This window comes from Lampetra planeri, chromosome 58 (assembly GCF_965212315.1).
Source record: "Lampetra planeri chromosome 58, kcLamPlan1.2.h2, whole genome shotgun sequence".
Taxonomy (NCBI): Eukaryota; Metazoa; Chordata; class Hyperoartia; order Petromyzontiformes; family Petromyzontidae; genus Lampetra; species Lampetra planeri.
The window spans coordinates 2,945,620-2,963,306 of NC_136164.1; the positions used below are offsets into that span (position 1 = coordinate 2,945,620).

A 17,687-nucleotide genomic window follows, 5' to 3' on the forward strand; every position below is an offset into this window, starting at 1 on the left:
TCTCACTGAGCCACCTTCTGCTGTGGTGCAACGTTGCTAACAAGGCAAGGGACCAAATTCTCGCCCCTTGTATAATAATCCTTCTCGGCATGGCCTAGCTCCTGAGTCCCTCACACCCATAGGCCTCGGTGCAGTTGCACCGCCTGCCCACTCGACAGCTCGGCCACTGCAGCACCTCTCCTGTTCAGCTTCTCAACACTCCCATGGGAAGGGAAGTCAACTTGTTGTCGTATAAACTCAGGTAAGTGAGCCGAGTGAGGCTGTGAAACGCCTTGCCGGGGATGCTTGTCAGCTGGTTTAACCACATGCCCTCTCTGTCTTGTCTGTGACTGATGCACTCACCGGCAGACGTAAAGTAGCTCATTGATTCATAAATACAAAATATATTCTAATTCTCACTGTGTTTGCATTTAGTGCTGCATGATTTTATCTGGCTATTATATATGTTATATATTCAAAAGAATGCAGATTCGTTAGATGCACAAGCGATAGGATATACACATTCATACCACTACAGAGTATGTATAATTCCAATAAACATACATTGTGCAGATCCTAAAGAAGCTGTCAAAGATCCTACAGTCACTATCAGGTCTTTGTCAAAAAATTAGTTGAGGGACCAATGTTAAAATGAGGCATATTGTAGCCTTAGCAATTTTGTTATACTTATAGTCTACAAAATTATGCTTGTCTACAAGTTTTTATTTATATGACTCATTAATAGATATCGTCGCCAAATATGAATCGGATTTATAGCTGAATACGTTTCACTAAAAGCACGTGCTGGGAGCAGTGTAGTCATGAAGACTAATTGAATGGTACTCACACAGAGCCTGGTTAGCTCAGTTGGTAGAGCATCAGACTTAAGAGGGATTTGGAATCATGTCACAGACATCTGAGGGTCCAGGGTTCAAGTCCCTGACTGGGCGCGATGTTTTGTCACTTGTTGGAATGACATGATTCTCTTAAATGTGTCGTCACTTGATTCGATCGACTCTAACTACAGGTTATAAGAAAATAGTGAAAGGCATATTTTTCGAGAATATATATCACGACATTACTAAACTTACAATATTCCTAATTTCCGTATTTATCCCTTCACGTAATATATATTTACACAGACCTGATCTAATACAGACTAAATAGGATCTATATAATGTATGTTTACAAGTATAATGGGTTCAACTGAGTTGCAGACGAAGACGTGGAGGCAACACATTTATTCAGTTCCAACACACGAGGTAACTTTCCCCTTAACAGAATAACAACCTAAGGTGGTGACCACCAGGCTAACTACACTAGTCACTACGTAACTGCTACTACGGACCGGACCAACGACTTCGACCCGGGTTCACGTGTTCGAGACTCATTGAACGGAGATCGTAGATGATGGGGTTCTTCCAGGATGAACAACAATCCCGGCACCTCTCGGGACCCGGCTTATATTCTCTGTGACGTGGCCGGCTCCGCCTTTGGCCACGCCCACCTTCCAGAATCCTGGTGAAGAATCTGGGTTCAAATCACGTGACCAGCCCCCTCCTGGGGCCCCTTTGCAGACTTAACTGGTCACGTGTCCATGGCCTCGAGTAACCTCATACTTCGGCCGGCACCCACACACCCTGTCTTGTAGGGTCGGCACTGCACACAAGGCGTAGTGCTATCTGGCGCTATCATTCAGCGTTCACCGGGCCCCTCTAGGGCCGGTACTACACCCACACCACGGTGGTATGTCACTACACGTGCATCATATATCATCTGCAGTGCTGTGAAGGTGTATAGTCTGAACATCCAAAGAATGTGCACTTGTGTAAATCTATTAAATATATCGTGGCTATGTATGAATCTAATTCATGAACATGTACATGCAAGCACTGTAAACAATATGGAAACATGTATATGGACATATGAATATGGTAGGTGATATCTCTCACTTTCAACTGTTATTTGATTTCCCATTTTTGGAATGACATTCACTTTCATGAAGGATAATTTAATGATAGTCACTCAGAGCCTGGTTAGCTCAGTTGGTAGAGCATCAGACTTTTAAGAGGAAAGTGACTTCATGTCAATAGACATCTGAGGGTCCAGGGTTCAAGTCCCTGACTGGGCGCGATTTTTTATCAGTTGTTGGAATGATAATATCCTTTTAAATGTGTCGTCACTTGATTCGATCGACTCTAAATACAAGATATAAGAAAATAGTGAAAGCCATGTTTTTCGAGAATATAAATCACGACATTACTAAACTTACAATATTCCTCATTTCCGTATATGTCCCTTCACGTAATATATATTTACACAGACCTGATCTAATACAGACTGAATAGGATCTATATAATGTATGTTTACAAGTATAATGGGTTCAACTGAGTCGCAGACGTAGAGGCAACACATTTAATCAATTCCAACACACGAGGTAGCTTTCCCCTTAACATAATAACAACCTAAGGTGGTGACCACCAGGCTAACTCCACTACTAGTCACTACGTAACTGCTACTACGGACCGGACCAACGGCTTCGACCTGGGTTCACGTGTTGGAGACTCATTGAACGGAGATCGTAGATGACGGGGTTCTTCCAGGATGAACAACAATCCCGGCCCTTCTCGGGACCCAGCTTATATTCTCTGTGACGTGGCCGGCTCCGCCCTTGGCCACGCCCACCTTCCAGAATCCTGGGGAAGGATCTGGGTCCCAATCGCGTGACCACCCCCAGCCCCCTCCTGGGGCCCCTTTGCAGACTTAACTGGTCACGTGTCCACCCGGGTCAAGTGGAGTGCCATGGCCTCGAGTAACCTCATCCTTCGTCCGGCACCCACACACCCTGTCTTGTAGGGTCGGCACTGCACGCAAGTCGTGGTGCCATCTGGCGCTATCATTCAGCGCTCACCGGGCCCCTCTAGGGCCGGTACTACACCCACACCACTGTGGTATCCGCGATGTCACTACACGTGCATCATATATCATCTGCAGTGCTGTGAAGGTGTCTAGTCTGAACATCTATAGAATCTGCACTTGTGTAAATGTATAAAAAATATCGTGGCCATGTAAAAATCTAATTCATAAACATGTATATGCACCATTGAATGCAAGCACTGTGAACAATATGGAAACATTTTTATGGACATACGAATATGGTCGGTGATATCTCTCACTTTCATTTGTTATTTTATCCCCTATTTTTGGAATGGCATTCGCTTTCATGAAGGATAATTTAATGATATTGACTCAGAGCCCGGTTAGCTCAGTCGGTAGAGCATCAGATGTCTAAGACATGAATGTGGATTCATGTCTAAGACATCTGAAGGCCCAGGGTTCAAGTCCCTGACTGGGCGTGATGTTTTATCACTTGTTGGAATGATATTATTCTCTTAAATGTGTCGTCACTTGATTCGATCGACTCAAAATACAGGATATAAGAAAATAGTGAAAGGTATGTTTTTGGAGAATATAAATCACAAAATTACTAAACTTACAATATTTCTCGTTTCCGTATTTGTCTCTCCGTGTTATATATATTTACAGAGATCTGATCTACTACAGACTCATTAGGATCTATAGAAAGTATGTTTACATGCATCATATATCATCTACAGTGCTGTGAAGGAGTAGAGCCTGTACATCCATAGAATGTGCACTTGTGTAAATCCATAAAATATATCGTGGCCATATATAAATCAAATTCATAAACATATACATGCACAATTAAATGCAAGCACTGTGAACATTATGGAAAAACATTTTTGGAGAAACGAATGTGGTAGGTGCTATCTCTCACGTTAATTCGTAATTTGATCCCCCATTTTTGGAATGACATTCACTTTCATGAAGGATAATGTAATGATCGGCACTCAGAGCCCAGTTAGCTCAGTTGGTAGAGCATCAGACTTTTAAGAGGACTGTGAATTCATGTCCAAGACATCTGAGGGTCCAGGGTTCAAGTCCCTGACTGGGCGTGCCGTTTTATTATTGGTTGGTAAGATATTATTCTCGTCAATGAATCTGGACGATAATCCATAGACTCTAATCACTGGAGAATATAAAATAACCATGGGCATATTTTGGACGATTTAAGTCGCTCAGAAATGTAGAATACTCAATGCATTCTTTACCTAGAAATTATCGTGACTCTATCGGATCTATCACAGACTATATATCATATAGATGTAAATAATACATAATCCAAAGTGTGGTGAAGGTGTCAAACCAATCCTATTTGCATTTATAAATCTGTATGTCGATGAACCTATAATATACATGGTCGCTGGATATGAAACAGATTCAAACATGAATACATGTTTATCTCAGAGCAACTCCTGTGAGCATTTTAGTCATGAAGACTAATTGAATGATCTGCACACAGAGCCCGGTTAGCTCAGTCGGTAGAGCATCAGACTTTTAAGAGGAAATTGAATGTGGATTCATGTCATTGATATCTGAGGGGCCAGGGTTCAAGTCCCTGACTGGGCGCGATGTTTTATCAGTTGTTGGAATGATAATATCCTTTTAAATTTGTCGTCACGTGATTCGATAAACTCTAAATACAGGATATAAGAAATTAGTGAAAGCCATGTTTTTCAAGAATATAAATCACGACATTACTAAACTTACAATATTCCTAATTTCCGTATTTGTCCCTTCACGTAATATATATTTACACAGACCTGATCTAATACAGACTAAATTGGATCTATATAATGTATGTTTACAAGTATAATGGGTTCATCTGAGTCGCAGACGTAGAGGCAACACATTTATTCAGTTCCAACACACGACGTAGCTTTCCCCTTAACAGAATAACAACCTAAGGTGGTTACCACCAGGCTAACTACACTAGTCACTACGTAACTGCTACTACGGACCGAACCAACGGCTTCGACCCGGGTTCACGTGTTGGAGACTCATTGAACGGATGTCGTAGATGACGGGGTTCTTCCAGGATGAACAACAATCGCGGCCCCTCTCGGGACCCGGCTTATATTCTCTGTGACGTGGCCGGCTCCGCCTTTGCCCACGCCCACCTTCCAGAATCCTGGGGAAGCATCTGGGTCCAAATCACGTGACCAGCCCCCTCCTGGGGACTCTTTGCAGACTTAACTGGTCACGTGTCCATGGCCTCGAGTAACCTCATCCTTCGGCCGGCACCCACACACCCTGTCTTGTAGGGTCGGCACTGCACGCAAGGCGTAGTGCCATCTGGCGCTATCATTCAGCATTCACCGGGCCCCTCTAGGGCCGGTACTACACCCACACCACGGTGGTATGTCACTACACGTGCATCAAATATCATCTGCAGTGCTGTGAAGGTGTATAGTCTGAACATCCAAAGAATGTGCACTTGTGTAAATCTATTAAATATATCGTGGCCATGTATAAATCGAATTCATGAACATGTACATGCAAGCACTGTGAACAATATGGAAACATGTATATGGACATATGAATATGGTAGGTGATATCTCTCACTTTCAACTGTTATTTGATTTCCCATTTTTGGAATGACATTCACTTTCATGAAGGATAATTTAATGATCTTGACACAGAGCCTGGTTCGCTCAGTCGGTAGAGCATCAGACTTTTAAGAGGAAATTGAATGTGGATTCATGTCATTGATAGCTGAGGGGCCAGGGTTCAAGTCCCTGACTGGGCGCGATGTTTTATCAGTTGTTGGAATGATAATATCCTTTTAAATTTGTCGTCACGTGATTCGATAAACTCTAAATACAGGATATAAGAAATTAGTGAAAGCCATGTTTTTCAAGAATATAAATCACGACATTACTAAACTTACAATATTCCTAATTTCCGTATTTGTCCCTTCACGTAATATATATTTACACAGACCTGATCTAATACAGACTAAATTGGATCTATATAATGTATGTTTACAAGTATAATGGGTTCATCTGAGTCGCAGACGTAGAGGCAACACATTTATTCAGTTCCAACACACGACGTAGCTTTCCCCTTAACAGAATAACAACCTAAGGTGGTTACCACCAGGCTAACTACACTAGTCACTACGTAACTGCTACTACGGACCGAACCAACGGCTTCGACCCGGGTTCACGTGTTGGAGACTCATTGAACGGATGTCGTAGATGACGGGGTTCTTCCAGGATGAACAACAATCGCGGCCCCTCTCGGGACCCGGCTTATATTCTCTGTGACGTGGCCGGCTCCGCCTTTGGCCACGCCCACCTTCCAGAATCCTGGGGAAGCATCTGGGTCCAAATCACGTGACCAGCCCCCTCCTGGGGACCCTTTGCAGACTTAACTGGTCACGTGTCCATGGCCTCGAGTAACCTCATCCTTCGGCCGGCACCCACACACCCTGTCTTGTAGGGTCGGCACTGCACGCAAGGCGTAGTGCCATCTGGCGCTATCATTCAGCATTCACCGGGCCCCTCTAGGGCCGGTACTACACCCACACCACGGTGGTATGTCACTACACGTGCATAATATATCATCTGCAGTGCTGTGAAGGTGTATAGTCTGAACATCCAAAGAATGTGCACTTGTGTAAATCTATTAAATATATCGTGGCCATGTATAAATCTAATTCATGAACATGTACATGCAAGCACTGTGAACAATATGGAAACATGTATATGGACATATGAATATGGTAGGTGATATCTCTCACTTTCAACTGTTATTTGATTTCCCATTTTTGGAATGACATTCACTTTCATGAAGGATAATTTAATGATCTTGACACAGAGCCTGGTTAGCTCAGTCGGTAGAGCATCAGACTTTTAAGAGGAAATTGAATGTGGATTCATGTCATTGATATCTGAGGGTCCAGGGTTCAAGTCCCTGACTGGGCGTGATGTTTTATCAGTTGTTGGAATGATAATATCCTTTTAAATTTGTCGTCACATGATTCGATAAACTCTAAATACAGGATATAAGAAATTAGTGAAAGCCATGTTTTTCGAGAATATGAATCACGACATTACTAAACTTACAATATTCCTAATTTCCGTATTTGTCCCTTCACGTAATATATATTTACACAGACCTGATCTAATACAGACTAAATTGTATCTATAATGTATGTTTACAAGTATAATGGGTTCATCTGAGTCGCAGACGTAGAGGCAACACATTTATTCAGTTCCAACACACGACGTAGCTTTCCCCTTAACAGAATAACAACCTAAGGTGGTGACCACCAGGCTAACTACACTAGTCACTACGTAACTGCTACTACGGACCGGACCAACGGCTTCGACCCGGGTTCACGTGTTGGAGACTCATTGAACGGAGATCGTAGATGAGGGAGTTCTTCCAGGATGAACAACAATCCCGGCCCATCTCGGGACCTGGCTTATATTCTCTGTGACGTGGCCGGCTCCGCCTTTGGCCACGCCCACCTTCCAGAATCCTGGGGAAGGATCTGGGTCCAAATCACGTGACCAGCCCCCTCCTGGGGCCCCTTTGCAGACTTAACTGGTCACGTGTCCATGGCCTCGAGTAACCTCATCCTTCGGCCGGCACCCACACACCCTGTCTTGTAGGGTCGGCACTGCACACAAGGCGTAGTGCCATCTGGCGCTATCATTCAGCGTTCACCGGGCCACTCTAGGGCCGGTAGTACACCCACACCACGGTGGTATGTCACTACACGTGCATCATATATCATCTGCAGTGCTGTGAAGGTGTATAGTCTGAACATCCAAAGAATGTGCACTTGTGTAAATCTATTAAATATATCGTGGCCATGTATAAATCTAATTCATGAACATGTACATGCAAGCACTGTGAACAATATGGAAACATGTATATGGACATATGAATATGGTAGGTGATATCTCTCACTTTCAACTGTTATTTGATTTCCCATTTTTGGAATGACATTCACTTTCATGAAGGATAATTTAATGATGTTGACACAGAGCCCGGTTAGCTCAGTTGGTAGAGCATCAGACTTTTAAGAGGCATTTGGATTCATGTCACTGATATCTGAGGGTCCAGGGTTCAAGTCCCTGACTGGGCGTGATGTTTTATCACTAGTTGGAATGATATTATTCTCTTAAATGTGCCGTCACTTGATTCGATCAACTCTAAAAACAGGATATAAGAAAATAGTGAAAGGTATGTTTTTGGAGAATATAAATCACAAAATTACTAAACTTACAATATTTCTCGTTTCCGTATTTGTCTCTCCGTGTTATATATATTTACAGAGATCTGATCTACTACAGACTCAAGAGGATCTATATAAAGTATGTTTACATGCATCATATTTCATCTGCAGTGATGTGAAGGTGCAAAGTCTGTACATCCATAGAATGTGCACTTGTGTAAATCTATAAACTATATCGTGGCCATATATAAAATCAAATTCATACACATATACATGCACAATTGAATGCAAGCACTGTGAACATTATGGAAAAACATTTTTGGAGAATCGAATGTGGTCGGTGCTATCTCTCACGTTCATTTGTAATTTGATCCCCCATTTTTGGAATGACATTCACTTTCATGAAGGATAACTTAATGATAGTCACTCAGAGCCTAGTTAGCTCAGTTGCTAGAGCATCAGACTTTTAAGAGGAAATTGAATGTGGTATTCATGTCATTCATATCTGAGGGTCCAGGGTTCAAGTCCCTGACTGGGCGTGATGTTTTATCAGTTGTTGGAATGATAATATCCTTTTAAATTTGTCGTCACATGATTCGATAAACTCTAAATACAGGATATAAGAAAATAGTGAAAGCAATGTTTTTCGAGAATATAAATCACGACATTACTAAACTTACAATATTCCTAATTTCCGTATTTGTCCCTTCACGTAATATATATTTACACAGACCTGATCTAATACAGAATAAATTGGATCTATATAATGTATGTTTACAAGTATAATGGGTTCATCTTAGTCGCAGATGTAAAGGCAAAACATGTATTCAGTTCCAACACACGAGGTAGCTTTCCCCTTAACAGAATAACAACCTAAGGTGGTGACCACCAGGCTAACTACACTAGTCACTACGTAACTGCTACTAAGGACCGGACCAACGGCTTCGACCCGGGTTCACGTGTTGGAGACTCATTGAACGGAGATCGTAGATGACGGGGTTATTCCAGGATGAACAACAATCCCGGCCCCTCTCGGGACCCGGCTTATATTCTCCGTGACGTGGCCGGCTCCGCTTTGGCCGGCTCCGCCTTTGGCCACGCCGACCTTCCAGAATCCTGGGGAAGGATTTGGGTCCAAATCACGTGACCAGCCCCCTCCTGGGGCCCCTTTGCAGACTTAACTGGTCACGTGTCCATGGCCTCGAGTAACCTCATCCTTCGGCCGGCACCCACACACCCTGTCTTGTAGGGTCGGCACTGCACACAAGGCGTAGTGCCATCTGGCGCTATCATTCAGCGTTCACCGGGCCCCTCTAGGGCCGGTAGTACACCCACACCACGGTGGTATGTCACTACACGTGCATCATATATCAACTGCAGTGCTGTGAAGGTGTATAGTCTGAACATCCAAAGAATGTGCACTTGTGTAAATCTATTAAATATATCGTGGCCATGTATAAATCTAATTCATGAACATGTACATGCAAGCACTGTGAACAATATGGAAACATGTATATGGACATATGAATATGGTAGGTGATATCTCTCACTTTCAACTGTTATTTGATTTCCCATTTTTGGAATGACATTCACTTTCATGAAGGATAATTTAATGATATTGACACAGAGCCTGGTTAGCTCAGTCGGTAGAGCATCAGCCTTTTAAGAGGAATGTGAATTCCTGTCCAAATTATATGAGGGTCCAGGGTTCGAGTCCCTGACTGGGCGTGACGTTTTATTATTGGTTGGTAAGATATTATTTTCGTCAATGAATCGGGACGATAATCCATAGACTCTAATCACTGGAGAATATAAAATAACCATGGGCATATTTGGACAATATAAGTCGCTCAGAAATGTAGAATACTCAATGCATTCTTTACCTAGAAATTAACGTGATTCTATCGGATCTATCACAGACTATATATCATATATTTGTAAATAATACATAATCCAAAGTGTGGTGACGGTGTCAAACCAATCCAATTTGCATTTATAAATCTGTATGTAGATGAACCTATAATATACATGGTCGCTGGATATGAAACAGATTCAAACATGAATACATGTTTATCTCAGAGCAACTCCTGTGAGCATTATAGTCATGAAGACTAATTGAATGATCCGCACTCAGAGCCCGGTTAGCTCAGTCGGTAAAGCATCCGACTTTTAAGAGGCATTTGGATTCATGTCACTGATATCTGAGGGTCCAGGGTTCAAGTCCCTGATTGGGCGTGATGTTTTATCACTTGTTGAAATGATATTATTCTCTTAAATGTGTCGTCACTTGATTCGATCGACTCTAAAAACAGGATATCAGAAATTAGTAAAAGGTATGTTTTTCGAGAATATAAATTACAAAATTACTAAACTTACAATATTTCTCGTTTCCGTATTTGTCTCTCCGTGTTATATATATATTTACAGAGATTTGATCTACTACAGACTCAATCGGATCTATAGAAAGTATGTTTACATGCATCATATATCATCTACAGTGATGTGAAGGTGCAGAGTCTGTACATCCATAGAATCTGCACTTGTGTAAATCTATAAAATATTTTTCTTGGCCATATGTAAATCAAATTCGTAAACATGTACATACACCAATGAATGCGCGCACTATGAACATTATGGAAACATTTATATGGAGAATCGAATGTGGTAGGTGCTATCTCTCACGTTCATTTGTAATTTGATCCCCCATTTTTGAAATGAGATTCACTTTCACGAAGGATAATTTAATGATAGTCACTCAGAGCCTGGTTAGCTCAGTCGGTAGAGCATCAGACTTTTAAGAGTGAAAGTGACTTCATGTCAATAGACATCTGAGGGTCCAGGGTTCAAGTCCCTGACTGGGCGCCATGTTTTATCAGTTGTTGGAATGATAATATCCTTTTAAATGTGTCGACACATGATTCGATCGACTCTAAATACAAGATATAAGAAAATAGTGAAAGCCATGTTTTTCGAGAATATAAATCACGACATTACTAAACTTACAATATTCCTAATTTCCGTATTTGTCCCTTCACGTAATATATATTTACACAGACCTGATCTAATACAGACTAAATTGGATCTATATAATGTATGTTTACAAGTATAATGGGTTCAACTGAGTCGCAGACGTAGAGGCAACACATTTAATCAGTTCCAACACACGAGGTAGCTTTCCCCTTAACATAATAACAACCTAAGGTGGTGACCACCAGGCTAACTACACTACTAGTCACTACGTAACTGCTACTACGGACCGGACCAACGGCTTCGACCTGGGTTCACGTGTTGGAGACTCATTGAACGGAGATCGTAGATGACGGGGTTCTTCCAGGATGAACAACAATCCCGGCCCTTCTCGGGACCCAGCTTATATTCTCTGTGACGTGGCCGGCTCCGCCCTTGGCCAAGCCCACCTTCCAGAATCCTGGGGAAGGATCTGGGTCCCAATCGCGTGACCACCCCCAGCCCCCTCCTGGGGCCCCTTTGCAGACTTAACTGGTCACGTGTCCACCCGGGTCAAGTGGAGTGCCATGGCCTCGAGTAACCTCATCCTTCGTCCGGCACCCACACACTCTGTCTTGTAGGGTCGGCACTGCACGCAAGTCGTGGTGCCATCTGGCGCTATCATTCAGCGCTCACCGGGCCCCTCTAGGGCCGGTACTACACCCACACCACTGTGGTATCCGCGATGTCACGACACGTGCATCATATATCATATGCAGTGCTGTGAAGGTGTCTAGTCTGAACATCTATAGAATCTGCATTTGTGTAAATCTATTAAATATCGTAGCCATGTATAAATCTAATTCATGAAAATGTACATGCACCATTGAATGCAAGCATTGTGAACAATATGAAAACATGTATATGGATATACGAATATGGTAGGTGATATCTCTCACTTTCATTTGTTATTTGATTTCCCATTTTTGGAATGATATTCACTTTCATGAAGGATAATTTAATGATAGTCACTCAGAGCCCGGTTAGCTCAGTCGGTAGAGCATCAGATGTCTTAGACATGAATGTGGATTCATGTCTAAGACATCTGAGGGTCCAGGGTTCAAGTCCCTGACTGGGCGTGACGTTTTATTATTGGTTGGTAAGATATTATTCTCGTCAATGAATCGGGACGATGATCCATAGACTCTAATCACTGGAGAATATAACATAACCATGGGCATATTTTGACAATATAAGTCGCTCAGAAATGTAGAATATTCAATGCATTCTTTACCTAGAAATTATCGTGACTCTATCGGATCTATCACAGACTATATATCATATAGATGTAAATAATACATAATCCAAAGTGTGGTGAAGGTGTCAAACCAATCCTATTTGCATTTATAAATCTGTATGTCGATGAACCTATAATATACATGGTCGCTGGATATGAAATAGATTCAAACATGAATACATGTTTCACTCAGAGCAACTCCTGTGAGCATTATAGTCATGAAGACTAATTGAATGAGCCTCACGCAGAGCCCGTTTAGCTCAGTTGGTAGAGCATCAGACTTTTAAGAGGCATTTGGATTCATGTCACTGATATCTGAGGGTCCAGGGTTCAAGTCCCTGACTGGGCGTGATGTTTTATCACTTGTTGGAATGATATTATTCTCTTAAATGTGTCGTCACTTGATTCGATCAACTCTAAAAACAGGATATAAGAAAATAGTGAAAGGTATGTTTTTGGAGAATATAAATCACAAAATTACGAAACTTACAATGTTTCTCGTTTCCGTATTTGTCTCTCCGTGTTATATATATTTACAGAGATCTGATTTACTACAGACTCAATAGGATCTATAGAAAGTATGTTTACATGCATCATATATCATCTGCAGTGATGTGAAGGTGCAGAGTCTGTACATCCATAGAATGTGCACTTGTGTAAATCTATAAACTATATCGTGGCCATATATAAAATCAAATTCATACACATGTACATACACAATTGAATGCAAGCACTGTGAACATTATGGAAACATTTATTTGGAGAAACGAATGTGGTAGGTGCTATCTCTCAAGTTCATTTGTAATTTGATCCCCCATTTTTGGAATGACATTCCCTTTCATGAAGGATAATTTAATGATAGTCACTCAGAGCCCGGTTAGCTCAGTCGGTAGAGGATCAGTCTTTTAAAAGGAAATTGAATGTGGATTCATGTCATTGATATCTGAGGGTCCAGGGTTCAAGTCCCTGACTGGGCGTGATGTTTTATCAGTTGTTGGAATGATAATATCCTTTTAAATTTGTCGTCACATTATTCGATAAACTCTAAATACAGGATATAAGAAATTAGTGAAAGCCATGTTTTTCGAGAATATAAATCACGACATTACCAAACTTACAATATTCCTAATTTCCGTATTTGTCCCTTCACGTAATATATATTTACACAGACCTGATCTAATACAGACTAAATTGGATCTATATAATGTATGTTTACAAGTTTAATGGGTTCAACTGAGTCGCAGACGTAGAGGCAACACATTTAATCAGTTCCAACACACGAGGTAGCTGTCCCCTTAACAGAATAACAACCTAAGGTGGTGACCACCAGGCTAACGACACTACTAGTCACTACGTAACTGCTACTACGGACCGGACCAACGGCTTCGACCCGGGTTCACGTGTTCGAGACTCATTGAACGGAGATCGTAGATGACGGGGTTCTTCCAGGATGAACAACAATCCCGGTCCCTCTCGGGACCCGGCTTATATTCTCCGTGACGTGGCCGGCTCCACCTTTGGTCACGCCCACCTTCCAGAATCCTGGGGAGGGATCTGGGTCCCAATCACGTGACCACCCCCAGCCCCCTCCTGGGGCCCCTTTGCAGACTTAACTGTTCACGTGTCCTCCCGGGTCAAGTAGAGTGCCATGGCCTCGAGAAACCTCATCCTTCGGCCAGCACCCACACACCCTGTCTTGTAGGGTCGGCACTGCACGCAAGGCGTGGTGTCATCTGGCTCTATCATTCAGCGCTCACCCGGGCCCTTCTAGGGCCGGTACTACACCCACACCACTGTGGTGTCCGCGATGTCACTACACGTGCATCATATATCATCTGCAGTGCTGTGATGGTGTCTAGTCTGAACATCTATAGAATCTGCACTTGTGTAAATCTATTAAATATATCATGGCCATGAATAAATCTAATTCATGAACATGTACATGCACCATTGAATGCAAGCATTGTGAACAATATGGAAACATATATATGGATATATGAATATGGCAGGTGATATCTCTCACGTTCATTTGTTATTTGATCCCCATTTTTTGAATGGCATTCACTTTCATGAAGACTAATTGAATGGTGCTCACACAGAGCCCGGTTAGCTCAGTCGGTAGAGCATCAGACTTTTAAGAGGAATGTGAATTCATGTCGAAGACATCTGAGGGTCCAGGGTTCAAATCCCTGACTGGGCGTGATGTTTTATCTGTTGTTGCAATCAGGGGCGGTTTCTTCATTAGGGCGATTGGGCGACGCACCACCAATGTCATTCAACCACAGAGTCACGCTAGCCGTCACTGTCAGCCTCTGGATATAGTCCAATCAGCGTCATGTCACGTTCTGTGGAGTACCGCCTCTTTTTGGGCGATTTCACTCCAGCTGAGAATCACCACGAGTGTTCCCATAGACTTACATTCAAAGATGTTTTTTTTCGAACGGGGCGCTGCAATGCATTCTCTATGGCTTCCGGGAGGGCATGCACTAACGTGCTTACGTCATCATACGTGCTAACGTCATGATACGTAAGCACGTTTCATCCAACAATATAATTTATCGCCACCTAGTGGAATCTTTAATAAAATAAACTTGAGTGGTTTGTTTTAATAGTGAGTATATAAACAAACAAGATGTATTGTAAGAGTCACTTTATTTTTCATTAATATTAAAGAAGTGAAGTTGCCTTTACATGCTTAAGCTGTTAAATTATTCATTGCATGGGTGGACCTTATCAATCATCCAGACATTTGCCCCCCCTGAGAGATTTTGCAGGAGCCGCCACTGGTTGCAATGATATTATTATCTTAAATGTTTCGTTACTTGATTCGATCGACTCAAAATACAGGATATAAGAAAATTGTAAAAGGTATGTTTTTGGAGAATATAAATCACATAATTACTAAACTTTCAATATTTCTCGTTTACGTATTTGTCTCTCCATGTTATATATATTTACAGAGATCTAATCTACTACAAACTCAGGATCTATAGAATGTATGTTTACATGCATCATATATCATCTACAGTGCTGTGAAGGTGTAGAGTCTGTACATCCATAGAATGTGCACTTGTGTAAATCTGTAAAATATTTCGTGGCCATATGTAAATCAAATTCATAAACATGTACATTCACCATTGAATGCAAGCACTGTGAACATTATGGAAACATTTATATGGAGAACCGAATGTGGTAGGTGCTATGTCTCGCCTTCATTTGTAATTTGATCCCCCATTTTTGGAATGACATTCACTTTCATGAAGGATAATTTAATGATAGTCACTCAGAGCCTGGTTAGCTCAGTCGGTAGAGCATCAAACTTTTATAGAGGAAAGTGATTGTGGATTCATGTCTAAGACATCTGAGGGTCCAGGGTTCAAGTCCCTGACTGGGCGTGATGTTTTATCAGTTGTTGGAATGATAATATCCTTTTCAATGTGTTGACACATGATTCGATCGATTCAAAATACAGGATATAAGAAAATAGTGAAGGCCATGTTTTTCGAGAATGTAAATCACGACATTACCAAACTTACAATATTCCTAATTTCCGTATTTGTCCCTTCACGTAATATATATTTACACAGACCTGATCTAATACAGACTAAATTGGATCTATATAATGTATGTTTACAAGTATAATGGGTTCAACTGAGTCGCAGACGTAGAGGCAACACATTTAATCAGTTCCAACACACGAGGTAGCTGTCCCCTTAACAGAATAACAACCTAAGGTAGTGACCACCAGGCTAACTACACTACTAGTCACTACGTAACTGCTACTACGGACCGGACCAACGGCTTCGACCCGGGTTCACGTGTTGGAGACTCGTTGAACGGAGATCGTAGATGAAGGGTTTCTTCCAGGATGAACAACAATCCCGGTCCCTCTCGGGACCCGGCTTATATTCTCTGTGACGTGGCCGGCTCCGCCTTTGGCCACGCCCACCTTCCAGAATCCTGGGGAAGGATCTGGGTCCCAATCACGTGACCACCACCAGCCCCCTCCTGGGGCCCCTTTTCAGACTTAACTGGTCACGTGTCCTCCCGGGTCAAGTAGAGTGCCATGGCCTCGAGAAACCTCATCCTTCGGCCAGCACCCACACACCCTGTCTTGTAGGGTCGGCACTGCACGCAAGGCGTGGTGCTATCATTCAGCGCTCACCCGGGCCCCTCTAGGGCCGGTACTACACCCACACCACTGTGGTATCCGCGATGTCACTACACGTGCATCATATATCATCTGCAGTGCTGTGAAGGTGTGTAGTCTGAACATCTAAAGAATCTGCACTTGTGTAAATGTATAAAATATATCATGACCATGTAAAAATCTAATTCATGAACATGTACATGCACCATTGAATGCAAGCACTGTGAACAATATGGAAACATGTATATGGACATCCAAATATGGTAGGTGATATCTCTCACGTTCATTTGTTATTTGATCCCCTATTTTTGGAATGACATTCGCTTTCATGAAGGATAATTTAATGATATTGACTCAGAGCCCGGTTAGCTCAGTTGGTAGAGCATCAGATGTCTTAGACATGAATGTGGATTCATGTCTAAGACATCTGAGGGTCCAGGGTTCAAGTCCCTGACTGGGCGTGCCTTTTTATTATTGGTTGGTAAGATATTATTCTCATCAATGAATCGGGACGATAATCCGTAGACTCTATTCACTGTAGAATATAAAATAACCATGGCCATATTTTGAACAATGTAAGTAAAACAGCAATGTAGCATACTCAATGCATTCTTTACCTGGACATTATTGTGACTCTATCGGATCTATGACAGACTATATATCATATTGATGTAAATAATACATCATCCAACGTGTGGTGAAGGTGTAAAATCAATCTAATGTGCATCTTATACATCTGTGTTTACGTGAACCTATAATATATATGGTCGCTGGATATTGATCAGATTCATACATGAATACATGCTTCACTCAGAGCAACTCTTGTGAACATTATAATTGTGAAGACTAATTGAAAGATACCCACTCAGAGCCTGGTTAGCTCAATCGGTAAATAATCAGATTTTGAAGAGGGATTTTGATTCATGTCAATAGGCATCTGATGATCCAGAATTCAAGTCCCTGACTCGACGTGATGTTTCATCAGTTGTTGGAATGATATTATTCTCTTAAATGTGTCGTCACTTGATTGAACAAATACGTGCACCATTAATTTCATGCACTATGAACATTCAAATCTATTTTAATCGATCAACGCATGTGTTACTTCGTCTCTACTGGTCAGTGCGTGGTCAAAAGCGAGGAAGACGCAAATCAGTGTCCACTCTTCACAACCAGCTGACGAGCATTCCCGGCAAGGCGTT

General features: G+C 42.0%; 18 non-coding genes across 18 annotated transcripts; all 18 read left to right on the plus strand.

The window, feature by feature from the left end:
- Positions 1-831: 831 nt before the first annotated feature.
- Positions 832-929, plus strand: TRNAL-UAA (transfer RNA leucine (anticodon UAA)). The gene is made up of 2 exons: positions 832-868; positions 894-929. It is a non-coding gene; the product is annotated as a tRNA-Leu (tRNA).
- Positions 930-2,009: 1,080 nt separating this feature from the next.
- On the plus strand, positions 2,010-2,110 carry TRNAK-UUU (transfer RNA lysine (anticodon UUU)). Its single transcript has 2 exons — positions 2,010-2,046; positions 2,075-2,110. It is a non-coding gene; the product is annotated as a tRNA-Lys (tRNA).
- Positions 2,111-3,233: 1,123 nt separating this feature from the next.
- On the plus strand, positions 3,234-3,335 carry TRNAR-UCU (transfer RNA arginine (anticodon UCU)). The gene is made up of 2 exons: positions 3,234-3,270; positions 3,300-3,335. It is a non-coding gene; the product is annotated as a tRNA-Arg (tRNA).
- A 521-nt stretch (positions 3,336-3,856) lies between these two features.
- Positions 3,857-3,956, plus strand: TRNAK-UUU (transfer RNA lysine (anticodon UUU)). The gene is made up of 2 exons: positions 3,857-3,893; positions 3,921-3,956. It is a non-coding gene; the product is annotated as a tRNA-Lys (tRNA).
- Positions 3,957-4,364: 408 nt separating this feature from the next.
- Positions 4,365-4,470, plus strand: TRNAK-UUU (transfer RNA lysine (anticodon UUU)). Its single transcript has 2 exons — positions 4,365-4,401; positions 4,435-4,470. It is a non-coding gene; the product is annotated as a tRNA-Lys (tRNA).
- A 1,074-nt stretch (positions 4,471-5,544) lies between these two features.
- TRNAK-UUU (transfer RNA lysine (anticodon UUU)) lies at positions 5,545-5,650 on the plus strand. The gene is made up of 2 exons: positions 5,545-5,581; positions 5,615-5,650. It is a non-coding gene; the product is annotated as a tRNA-Lys (tRNA).
- A 1,074-nt stretch (positions 5,651-6,724) lies between these two features.
- TRNAK-UUU (transfer RNA lysine (anticodon UUU)) lies at positions 6,725-6,830 on the plus strand. Its single transcript has 2 exons — positions 6,725-6,761; positions 6,795-6,830. It is a non-coding gene; the product is annotated as a tRNA-Lys (tRNA).
- Positions 6,831-7,902: 1,072 nt separating this feature from the next.
- TRNAK-UUU (transfer RNA lysine (anticodon UUU)) lies at positions 7,903-8,002 on the plus strand. The gene is made up of 2 exons: positions 7,903-7,939; positions 7,967-8,002. It is a non-coding gene; the product is annotated as a tRNA-Lys (tRNA).
- A 522-nt stretch (positions 8,003-8,524) lies between these two features.
- Positions 8,525-8,631, plus strand: TRNAK-UUU (transfer RNA lysine (anticodon UUU)). The gene is made up of 2 exons: positions 8,525-8,561; positions 8,596-8,631. It is a non-coding gene; the product is annotated as a tRNA-Lys (tRNA).
- Positions 8,632-9,720: 1,089 nt separating this feature from the next.
- Positions 9,721-9,820, plus strand: TRNAK-UUU (transfer RNA lysine (anticodon UUU)). The gene is made up of 2 exons: positions 9,721-9,757; positions 9,785-9,820. It is a non-coding gene; the product is annotated as a tRNA-Lys (tRNA).
- A 407-nt stretch (positions 9,821-10,227) lies between these two features.
- Positions 10,228-10,327, plus strand: TRNAK-UUU (transfer RNA lysine (anticodon UUU)). Its single transcript has 2 exons — positions 10,228-10,264; positions 10,292-10,327. It is a non-coding gene; the product is annotated as a tRNA-Lys (tRNA).
- A 525-nt stretch (positions 10,328-10,852) lies between these two features.
- TRNAK-UUU (transfer RNA lysine (anticodon UUU)) lies at positions 10,853-10,954 on the plus strand. The gene is made up of 2 exons: positions 10,853-10,889; positions 10,919-10,954. It is a non-coding gene; the product is annotated as a tRNA-Lys (tRNA).
- A 1,121-nt stretch (positions 10,955-12,075) lies between these two features.
- On the plus strand, positions 12,076-12,177 carry TRNAR-UCU (transfer RNA arginine (anticodon UCU)). Its single transcript has 2 exons — positions 12,076-12,112; positions 12,142-12,177. It is a non-coding gene; the product is annotated as a tRNA-Arg (tRNA).
- A 407-nt stretch (positions 12,178-12,584) lies between these two features.
- On the plus strand, positions 12,585-12,684 carry TRNAK-UUU (transfer RNA lysine (anticodon UUU)). The gene is made up of 2 exons: positions 12,585-12,621; positions 12,649-12,684. It is a non-coding gene; the product is annotated as a tRNA-Lys (tRNA).
- Positions 12,685-13,206: 522 nt separating this feature from the next.
- TRNAK-UUU (transfer RNA lysine (anticodon UUU)) lies at positions 13,207-13,312 on the plus strand. The gene is made up of 2 exons: positions 13,207-13,243; positions 13,277-13,312. It is a non-coding gene; the product is annotated as a tRNA-Lys (tRNA).
- Positions 13,313-14,435: 1,123 nt separating this feature from the next.
- Positions 14,436-14,535, plus strand: TRNAK-UUU (transfer RNA lysine (anticodon UUU)). Its single transcript has 2 exons — positions 14,436-14,472; positions 14,500-14,535. It is a non-coding gene; the product is annotated as a tRNA-Lys (tRNA).
- Positions 14,536-15,623: 1,088 nt separating this feature from the next.
- On the plus strand, positions 15,624-15,730 carry TRNAK-UUU (transfer RNA lysine (anticodon UUU)). The gene is made up of 2 exons: positions 15,624-15,660; positions 15,695-15,730. It is a non-coding gene; the product is annotated as a tRNA-Lys (tRNA).
- A 1,114-nt stretch (positions 15,731-16,844) lies between these two features.
- Positions 16,845-16,946, plus strand: TRNAR-UCU (transfer RNA arginine (anticodon UCU)). Its single transcript has 2 exons — positions 16,845-16,881; positions 16,911-16,946. It is a non-coding gene; the product is annotated as a tRNA-Arg (tRNA).
- Positions 16,947-17,687: the final 741 nt, after the last annotated feature.